Genomic DNA, 10,612 nt, shown 5'->3' with positions numbered 1-10,612 from the left:
AATTCAGTTTGTTTGTTTCTCCTGGGCTCAAGCCACACATTTGAGTTGGTCATCCAGGGCATATTTCAACAACTGGATAGTCAAATAAGAGACCTTGGGGAAGAAAATCTCTGCACAGTTAACTTCGTAATCATATAAGCAGTAGGGACTACCCATAGTTTTTTACAAATTGCCCTTAAACTATTGGGAAGTGATCTAATCTTTCTGAGAGTTTCCTCATCTGTAAATGAAGGGGTATGGGGGTAGGACTTGATGATACCCAGAGACCTTTCCAGTCCAGAAATTCCATGCTTCTCTGAAACTCTACTGATTGAATTGACTCTTTAGGTCAGAATTTAAAATAATATTTCTTTTTTTTTTCAGAAAAATAAGTTATTTTTATTTATTAAAAGACTGGTTCAATAGAACCATTTCCCCCAATTTTTTTGGCTTTTTATATGACAGTGATTTTGTAATGTAACTTTCTATATGGGGAACATAAAGATATTTAGTCTCCACTCTAGCATGGGTGATAGAAATTTTTTTTTTTTTAAAGAAGCAAGTAGCAGCAAAAAAGTTTTTAGATTATACCAAGAGCAGTAAATGATTAAGAGAAAGACATAAATTTCAGATAAAAGTAGAAATGGATTCTTGGACAGCTTGAACATGAAATTAATAAAAACTAAAATATCTGACCACGTTGAAAAAGATTTAAATTTCTTGCCAGTTTCATACAAAATACTGACATCAACTAAGATAACAAAAACTAATAATATGCCACTACATCCTGGGCATCAGTAACAAACTAGTTAATAGGGGTCATTAATTTAAAGAGTATTTAAGACTAGTCACTACCCAAGAAAACTTGAAATGTTCTGAAATTTTATAGCTTATATATGAAAGAAACTTGGGAGAGAACTTCCCAAATTTGATAACGATCCTAAAAATGTACTTCACCTTACCATTAACAAGGTATAAAACTTAAAGAAAAATTTCCAAGCCATCTAAAATAATGCTTCTTAAATTAAGGACTGGGCTCCAAAGCAGGGCTTACAATGTAATATTGTATATTAGAGACAACAGAGACTTGAGAGCCAGCCAGACATGCACACAAACCATAGGATGTTCTGCCACTTCCCATGTGAACCATCGCTTTGAGCCTCAGGTTCCTCCTCAATAAAATGAAAATAAGTGATAGTTATATCCGAGAGTTACTGTGAGGATTAAAGGAGAGACTCTAAATATAAATAGTACGGTAGTGCTAGTAGGTGTCATTATCGTTATTATGATTAATGAGATGGTCTGACTTCCTCAGCCACCTAGATTCTCCCTCTACTGTGCACTACTTAGATTTTGAAGATAAGGAATTATGTTGAGAAAGTGAGACCAGAATTAGGAGGTACCACCGGTTTCTTATATAGGTGATGGCATGGGGAAGTGATAGCTCGGAAGATGTTGAGGACGACTGAGGAAGAAAAACTAATTTAGAATAACATAGCGATGTTGAGTGTATGCTTCGTGCTGAGGTTTCGGAGGCTGATAACACCCCTTCCTTCCTGTTCCAAATTTGGAACCCACTGAGAGGTAGACACAAAGTCACATACATGGAGATCAAAGTGAGACTTTGCTACTCATAAAGCTGGCTTGGAGGGCAGAGATTAAGCACACGGCACATGGCACCTAACATGGCACCTAATTTAAGACTCCGCACAGCTCCCTCAGAAGGGCTGCACCACCGTGGGCCATCCCCACAAGGACCCGCTTTTCTAAGCTCACTTGTGGAGTTGCAGAGTCAGCCTCTTCCCCTGTAGTGGGGGCACTGGGCTGAGTTCCTTCTCCCAAATGTACCATTCAGGTAAGTCTGGTAGCCCAGGGAAGAGAGAGTGAGGGACAAAAGAAGCTCCTGGAAGGGAAACTCTCAAACTTTTTTTCCCCTCCTCTCTCCTCCTGGGAAATGGAGTGGTTAATCCTTTCCTTCTATGGAAACCTAAGGGGAGGTGGGGAGGAAGTGGGCCCCCCAGCTAACATTTCTTATCTTGGATCTTCATGCTTTATGCTTGCCTGGAACTGTTGGAATGTTTTACCAAATGAGGGTGAAAGAGAATTTTATTCTCTGCTTTTTATTCCTTTCAATTGATCTTAGATATGAGAAATTTGTAGGTAAAGCCTATACACACAGAAAGATATATAGATAGATGACAGATAGGTAGATATAGATGTATAGATACTTGACTACTACAGTGGATGTATTTTTTTTAACAGGCTTTTTTTTCTCCCAAATTTTTATTTTAAATAATTTATAGGATCTCAATACTGAAGAAAATTGCTTTGAAATGCTGACCTAAAATAAATAGATGGCCAGGTAGTTTTCCAGCAAAAATGGGTTTATTTGGGATCGGCAGAGAATTTTAATTTGGGGCCTGTAACCATGGTGAGTCACATGCAAGTGCCGGCACAGAGAAGAAAGGAGAACTCTTAGCAAGGGGAAAGGGAGTGGGGGGGCTGGAGTAAATAAAGAGCCATGGGTTTTCACTGGTTGAGTTATTGCCAAGGACGAAGAGGGGTTTTTTTCCTGTTGGGCTCTACTATCATGGCAGGATATGAGGGTCTCTCTTCCCGTCTCTCAATTCAATTTTTTTTCTTTTTTTATTAGTTATCTATTTTATACATATTAGTGTATATATGTCAATCCCAATCTCCCAATTCATCCCCCCTGCCCCCGCTTTGCCCCCTTGGTGTCCATTCATTTGTTCTCTACATCTGTGTCTCTATTTCTGCCCTGCAAACCAGTTCATCTGTACCATTTTTCTAGATTCCACATATATGCGTTAATATACGATATTTGTTTTTCTCTTTCTGACTTACTTCACTCTGTATGAGAGTCTCTAGATCCATCCACATCTCTACAAATGACCCAATTTCGTTCCTTTTTATGGCTGAGTAATGTTCCATTGCATATATATATATACCACACATTCTTTATCCATTCGTCATCAGAAAATCTACAAACAACAAATGCTGGAGAGGGTGTGGAGAAAAGGGAACCCTCTTGCATTTTTGGTGGGAAGGTAAATTGATACAGCCACTATGGTGAAACAGTATGGAGGTTCCTTAAAAAACTAAAAATAGAATTACTATACGACCCAGCAATTCCACTACTGGGCATATACCCAGAGAAAACCATAATTCAAAAAGACACATGCACCCCAATGTTCACTGCAGCACTATTTACAATAGCCAGGTCATGGAAGCAACCTAAATGCCCATCGACAGACATATAGTGGATGTATTGGTTATCTATTCTTGCATAACACGTTACTCTGAATGCAGTGACTTAAAACAGCAATAAATATTATCTCACATAGTTTCTGCAGGTCAAGAATTTGGGAGTAGCCTAGGTCGGTGGTTCTGGCTCAGGATCTCTCATGAGATTGTCATTAAAATGCTGCCTGGGGCTGCAGGGCTGTAGTCTTTTGAAGCCTGACTAGAGCTGGAAATCCACTTCTGAGATGACTCACTCAAGTGGCTGCAGGGAGGAGGCCTCAGTTCCTTGCCACGTGGGTCTCTCCTTAGGGCTGCTTGAGTATCCGCATGACATGGCAGCTGGCTTACTCCAGGATGAGTGATCTAGCAGAAAGCAAAGCAGAAGCTGCAATGTCTTTTATGACCTACCTTTGGAAGCTGCACTTTGTCATTTCTGCAATGTCTTATTAGTTAAACAGTCAGGCCTTTTCAAGTGCGAGGAGACATACAGGTGCATGAAGACTGGGAGATAATTAGGGGCTAATTAGGGCCATCTTAGAGGCTGACTACCAAAGTGGTTGACTCGCCAAAGACTGAATTTTGTTTTCTTCACTTCTGGAGAGAAAATGGTCAGTGAATCCCATTGGTGGTCTTTGAGATGTACCAAAGCTACCGCTTGCTCTCACCCCCAGATAAAGTATTATATTATTAATCAGCCTTTTGTGAATTTAGGCTGAAAACAGAAGATGCCAGGAAGGTTGGGACCACCTTTAGTACACAAATGTGGCAGTGCAGGCTATCTGTGGGGGGAATGCCACATGACTCTCAGACATTTTCTGAGCACTTACTTTGTGCTAGGTATTATGGCTTATGTACAGGACCACACTGCCTCCTTGACTGTGAGGTGGGACCTACTTTTCTGTTTTACAGAGCAACAACTCAGGCTCAGAAGAGTGAAGTAACTTGCCTGTAAGTGGTGGAGCTGGGTTGTGATCTCGGATCTGTTGAACTTTAGATCAGTGCTTCCCAAACTAAGACACACACAAATCACCCGGCAGGCGGTGGGATCGGCGGGGGTGGGGGGTTGTCCAATTAAAGTGCAGAGTTGGTTTCAGTAGACTTTGACCAGGGCTGGGGTTCTGCCTATCTGAGAAGCCCCCAGGCGATGCTGACACGGCTGAGGCAGGGACCTCTGTCTGGTAAGGAGGCTGCAGAGTTGTCTCTGAATGACTACACCAAGGGTGAGGACTTCCAAGCAGCACGGTACCCGGCACAACTAGCTGTCAAACAAAAGGCAAAACTCTGCAGAGGAGAGCTGAAACCCACCACACTCAGTCCACTATGGAAGCACCTTGCGACTGTGAAATCAGCAGGTGGGCTTATGCCACTCACCTGAGGAAAGGATGAGGGTTGGTTTGAGGGGCTCCCCTGGGAGGCGAGGATTTCCAACCATGCCCTTTGTGAGGCCTCTTCCTTTTTCTGGGGCTACATGCTCCCAGGTAGCCATTACCTGGAGGTCCCTGAAGGCCATCTGCTTTGCGGAGTGCATTTGGCACCGGGCAGGAAGCTGTGTTTCCCAACCTCACCACGCTGGGCATTCTCAGTGAAACTTCCAAGCTGAGGAAGAGAGCTGGGGTGACGAGCTCTATGTGTGTGTGTGTGTGGGGTGTGTGTGTGTGTGTGTGTGTGTGTGTGTGTGTGTGTGTGTGTGTGTGTGTGTGAGTGGGGCGGTAGGGGGGACTGAAGTGGCACCCTCAGCTGGGCTGGGGAGCTCTAGCTCTCCGCTCTTTTTTTTGTCCCCTACAATTGTGGCAAGAAGATCAATCCTCTAAGAATGTGTAGTATTTCCCTGAGAGACAAGACAATGAGTATTTTTCTTAGCTCATCCAGGAAGTTAACATACAATACATTCTTAATTGCATTTAGGAGCATTTATTCAATTGTAACTAGTGTAACTAGTAATTCAGAAAGTGCCCAGTAATACTAATGTTATAGCACACTTGGAGCGCTTCCCTCCGAAAGCTCCAAGCGTTTCCTCAGTTAGGCTTTGAGGATGATGCTGGCATTTGGCTCCAGAAGCAAATCTGAACTCTTGTGGACTCTGTGTCCAGCGTTCATTACCCTTTGGTTTTCTAGGGCGAGGACCCAGTGGTTCACTTTCTTTCATCTTCAGATCATTTCAGTCACCCTCCAGCGTGATTCCTATAAGCCCTGGTAGGAACTTCAGAATCAGGAGGGAGTCACTCTCCATTTCATGGCAAACCTCCCTTCCCTCCACCCTCACCAAGCCCAGAGCCAGGGAGACACTCCTGTTTGGCATTTAGACTGGTCAGAGAAACCCTGTCTGGCTTTGCCACTTTATCAGCCATATAACCGTGGGTAAATGACATGACTTTCTACACTTTAGATTGCTCATAGTTTGCAGTCGATCCTTCTCAAACTCTTCCAAATAATTGCAGAGGGAGAAACACTCCCAAATTCACTCTATGAAGCCACCATCACCCTGATACCAAAACCAGAAAAAGATATCACAGAAAAAGAAAATCATACTGAGGGCTTCCCTGGTGGCGCAGTGGTTGACAGTCCGCCTGTCGATGCAGGGGACACGGGTTCGTGCCCCGGTTCGGGAAGATCCCACAAGCCGCAGAGCGGCTGGGCCCGTGAGCCATGGTCACTGAGCCTGCGCGTCCGGAGCCTGTGCTCCGCAACGGGAGAGACCACATCAGTGAGAGGCCTGCGTACCGCCAAAAAAAAAAAAACAAAAACAAAATTATAGACCAATATCACTGATGAACATAGAAGCAAAAATCCTGAACGAAATACTAGCAAACAGAATCCAACAACACATTAATAAGATCATACACCATGGTCAAGTGGGATTTATCCCAGAGATGCAAGGATTCTTCAATATATGCAAATCAATCAATGTGATACACCACATTAACAAATTAAGGAATAAAAACCATACGATTATCTCAATAGATGCAGGAAAGGCTTTTGACAAAATTCAACACCACAAAAACTCTCCAGAAAGTGGGCATAGAGGGAACCTACCTCAACATAATAAAGGTCATATATGACAAACCCACAGCAAACATCGTTACTCAATGGTGAAAAACTGAAAGCATTTCCTCTAAGATCAGGAAAAAGATAAGGATGTCCATACTCTTCACTCTTATTCAATGTAGTTTTGGAAGTCCTAGCCACAGCAATCAGAGAAGAAAAAGAAATAAAAGGAATACAAATTGGAAAAGAAGAAGTAAAACTGTCACTGTTTGCAGATGACATGACACTATACATAGAAAATCCTAAGGATGCCACCAGAAAACTACTAGAACTAATCAGTGAATTTGGTAAGATTGCAGAATAGAAAATTAATGCACAGAAATCTCTTGCATTCCTGTACACTAATGATGAAAAATCTGAAAGAGAAATTAAGGAAACAATCCCACTTACCATTGTAATGAAAAGAATAAAATACCTAGGAATAAACCTGCCTAAGGAGGGGAAACACCTGTACTCAGAAAACTATAAAACACTGATGAAAGAAATCAAAGATGCCATAAACAGATGGAGAAATATACCATGTCCTTGGATTGGAAGAATCAATATTGTGAAAATGACTGTACTATCCAAAGCAATTTACAGATTCAATGCAATTCCTATCAAACTACCAATGGCATTCTTCACAGAATTAGAACAAAAAGTTTTACAGTTCGTTGGAAACACAAAAGACCCCAAATAGCCAAAGCAATCTTGAGAAAGAAAAACAGAGCTGGAGGAATCAGGCTCCCCGACTTCAAACTAAATCTAAGCTTTTAAAAACATGTGTATCTACTATATTCCTAGCAGTGGGTAGAACTCAGCAGGGAACCCAGTGTTCAACAATTCATTGCTCCTGTCTTTGACAGTACGAAGGTATAAACGTAGCTATGAAACAGGACAGAAGACAAGTGCAGATTGAGAAAGAACACATTGTACCTATGGAGAAAAGGCTGAAAAGGGGGTGGTACAGAAAGAACCATGTTGGAGAACTTGCATTTGATAACCCCATTAATAGCTAATAGCTAGTATTTAATGTGCATTTGTTACATGCCAAGCACCCTCACAAATCCTTCATATGCATCTCATTTAACTCTCTTCATTTTTTTATTGTGTTAAAAAAATAAGACTTACCATCTTAACCTTTTTTTTTTTTTTTTGCGGTACACGGGCCTCTCACTGTTGTGGCCTCTCCCGTTGCGGAGCACAGACTCCGGATGCGCAGGCTCAGCGGCCATGGCTCACGGGCCTAGCCGCTCCACGGCTTGTGGGATCTTCCCGAACCGGGGCACGAACCTGCGTCCCCTGCATCGGCAGGTGGACTCTCAACCACTGTGCTACCAGGGAAGCCCCACCTTAATCATTTTTAAGTGTATAGTTCAGCAATGTATTTTCATTGTTGTGAAACAGATATCCAGAACTTTTTCATCTTGCAAATCTGAAACTATACCCAATTATATAACAACTCCTTTTTTCCCACTTCCCCCAGGCAGTAATAACCAGCATTTTACTTTGTTTCTATTAATTTCACTATTTTAAGATACCTTATATAAGTGGAATTATGTTTGTGACTGGCTTGTTTCACTTAGCATAATGTCCTCAAGCTTCATCCATTTTGCAGCATATGACAGGATTTTCTTCCTTTTTAAGGTTTAATAATATGCCATTATGTGTATATAGTACATTTTGTTTATGTATTTATCTGTCGATGGACCTTTGGTTTGCTTCCACCTCTTGGTTATTATGAATAGTGCTTCTATGAACATGGGTGTGAAAATATTTCTTCAAGACCCCATTTTCTGTTCTTTTTGATGTATAACCAGAAGTAGGATTGCTAGATCATATGGTAGTTTTATTTTTAATTTTTTGAAGCCTCTAAACTGTTTTCCATAGTGGTTGCACCATTTTACAATCCTCCCAACAGCGCACAAGGGTTCCAATTTGTCCACATGAAGATCAAAACTTCTTTTCTTTTTTCCTTTCTTTCTTTCTTTCTTTTCTTTCTCTCTCTCTCTCTCTCTCTCTGTCTCTCTTTCTTTCTTTCTCTCTCTCTTTCTCTCTTTCTCTCTTTCTCTCTTTCTTTCTTTCTTTCTTTTTCTTTCTTTCTTTCTTTCTTTCTTTCTTTCTTTCTTTCTGTACCCATCCTAATGGGCTTGAGGTAATATCTCATTGTGGCTTTGATTTGTGTTTCTCTGATGATTAGTCATCATTATGCATCATTCCATATGCTTGCTGACCATTTACATTTCATCTTTGGAGAAACAACTATTCAAGTTCTTTGCACATTTAAAATCAGGTTATCTGATGTTTTGTTGCTGAGCTGTAGGAGGTCTTTATATATTCTGGATACTAACTCCTTATCAGATATATGACTTGCAAATATTTTCTTCTGTTCTGCTGGTTGCCGTTTCACTCTGTTGACTGTGTCTTTTGATACATAAACGTTTTAAAATTTGATGTAGCCCCATTTGTCTATTTTTGCTTTTGTTACCTGTGCTTTTTGTGTCATATTCAAGAAATCACTGCCAACCCAATGTCATGAAAATTTCCCCCTTTGGTTTTTCCTCAGTTTTATTGTTTTAGGTCTTATATTAGGTCTTATATTTTGAGTTAATTTTTGTGTATAGTGTAAGATAAGGATCCAACTTCATTGTTTTACATGTAGTTTTCCAGTTTTTCCAACACCATTTGCTGAAGAGGCTGTCTTTTCCCCATTGGGAAGAGGACACCTCTTGGCACTATTGTCAAAGGTCATTTGACCATTTACGCAAAGGTTTATATCTTGGCTCTCTGTTCTATTCCATTCGTCTATTTGTCTGTCTTTATGACTGTACAAAACTGTTTGATTACTGTAGCTCCATAATATATTTTGAAATCAGGAAGTGTGAGTCCTTCAACTTTGTTCTTCTTCCTCACAATTGTTTTGACTATCCAGGATCCCTTGAGATTACATATGAATTTTAGGATGAATTTATCTATTTCTGCAAAATACACTGTTAGAATTTTGACAGGGATTGTGTTGAATCTGTAGATTGCTTTGGGTGGTGTGGCCATCTTAAAATATTAAGTTTTCTAATCAATGAACATGGGATGTCTTTCCATTTGTTTGTGTCTTCTTTAATTTTTTCAGAAATATTTTGTGGTTTTCAGTGTACAAGTCTTTCACCTTCTTGGTTAGGTTTATTCCTAAGTATTTTATTCTTCCTGATGCTATTATAAACAGAATTGTTTCTTTACTTCCTCTTTATGTTGTTCATTGTTAGTGTACAGACACACAACTGATTTTTGTGTCTTGATTTCGTGTCCTTCAACTTTGACAAATTTGCTTATTAGTTCTAACAGGGGGTTTTTTTGTGTGGAATTTTTAGGGCTTTGTACATATAAGATCATGTCATCTGTGAAGAGATTCTTTTTTTCTTCCTTTTCAATTTAGATGTGTTTTCTTTCTTTCCCTTGCCTTAGTGCTCTGGCTTTAATGCTCTTCAGTTTGTGGATTAAAACATTAAGGTGTTAGGAAATGTCTTACTACTGCAAACATTTAAGACCTTCATTTCCCAAGATTCTTGTTTTTCATGTTTTATGCACACACTTAATCTCGATGGAATCAGCAGGAAAGCTGTCTTTTACCCAGGGGTCAGAGTCCTCCCTGGTCCTAAGTCCTCTTTGGTGGAGGACTTAGGGCAAGAAAATAGTAAAGCTCTGCAGAGAACCAAGTTTGTTCATTCTGAAAAACAAATTATTTCTACCATTTTCTGAGGACTTATGTCCTTACCTCCTCTAAAAAGAGCTGCTCTTTTAAAATAATCTCTAAAATTAGACTCTCCCATATTTCTGCACATATCCCCCCTCACCAGTTATGATACTTTAAAAATTGTCTTAAATATTTCATAATTGTTAGAATGCACAGCCAATGCTAAGAATTTTTTATGGATTCCAATACAGTCATTTCAACCATATATATGATATATGACGTTATACAGCACTGTATGCTGTCATTATTTTTCAGATGAGGAAATGGAGGCCCAGAAAATTTTTATATCTTATCCAAAGTCATAGAGCTTGTGAGTAATGGTGTCAGATTTAGAACCCCGGCAGCCCAAGTCCTGAGTGCCTGCTTATCGCAAATGGCCCAATATCTAGCCTAAGCCTTACTTTTGTGTTTTAAGTGATCCTAAAAATGAATTCTCAGAGAACGTACCGTCAGGATGTGGACGTGGATGTTTAAGTTGCTGGAATTTCCTTCTATCTGGTGGTTCCTCAGAGAGGCATGTTCAGATGTCTGGGAGTCAATTGGTTTTTGAAACAAGAACAAACCCCTTGATATCCATATGGAGACTTGCAATCCTGC

The 10,612-nt window shown here is 40.3% G+C and overlaps 1 long non-coding RNA gene across 2 annotated transcripts in view; it reads right to left on the bottom strand.

The window, feature by feature from the left end:
- The window catches only part of LOC132520378 (uncharacterized), a 38,344-nt gene that overhangs the window by 3,346 nt on the left and 24,386 nt on the right, over positions 1-10,612 (bottom strand). For both annotated transcript variants that reach the window (XR_009540539.1, XR_009540540.1), the window contains one exon: positions 3,498-3,606. This is a non-coding gene — a long non-coding RNA (uncharacterized LOC132520378). The remainder of the gene's footprint in view (positions 1-3,497; positions 3,607-10,612) is intronic.

This window comes from Lagenorhynchus albirostris, chromosome 5 (assembly GCF_949774975.1).
Source record: "Lagenorhynchus albirostris chromosome 5, mLagAlb1.1, whole genome shotgun sequence".
NCBI lineage: Eukaryota > Metazoa > Chordata > Mammalia > Artiodactyla > Delphinidae > Lagenorhynchus > Lagenorhynchus albirostris.
Note: the sequence above shows the minus strand (reverse complement) of the source record. Positions and strands in the feature narration are given on the sequence as shown.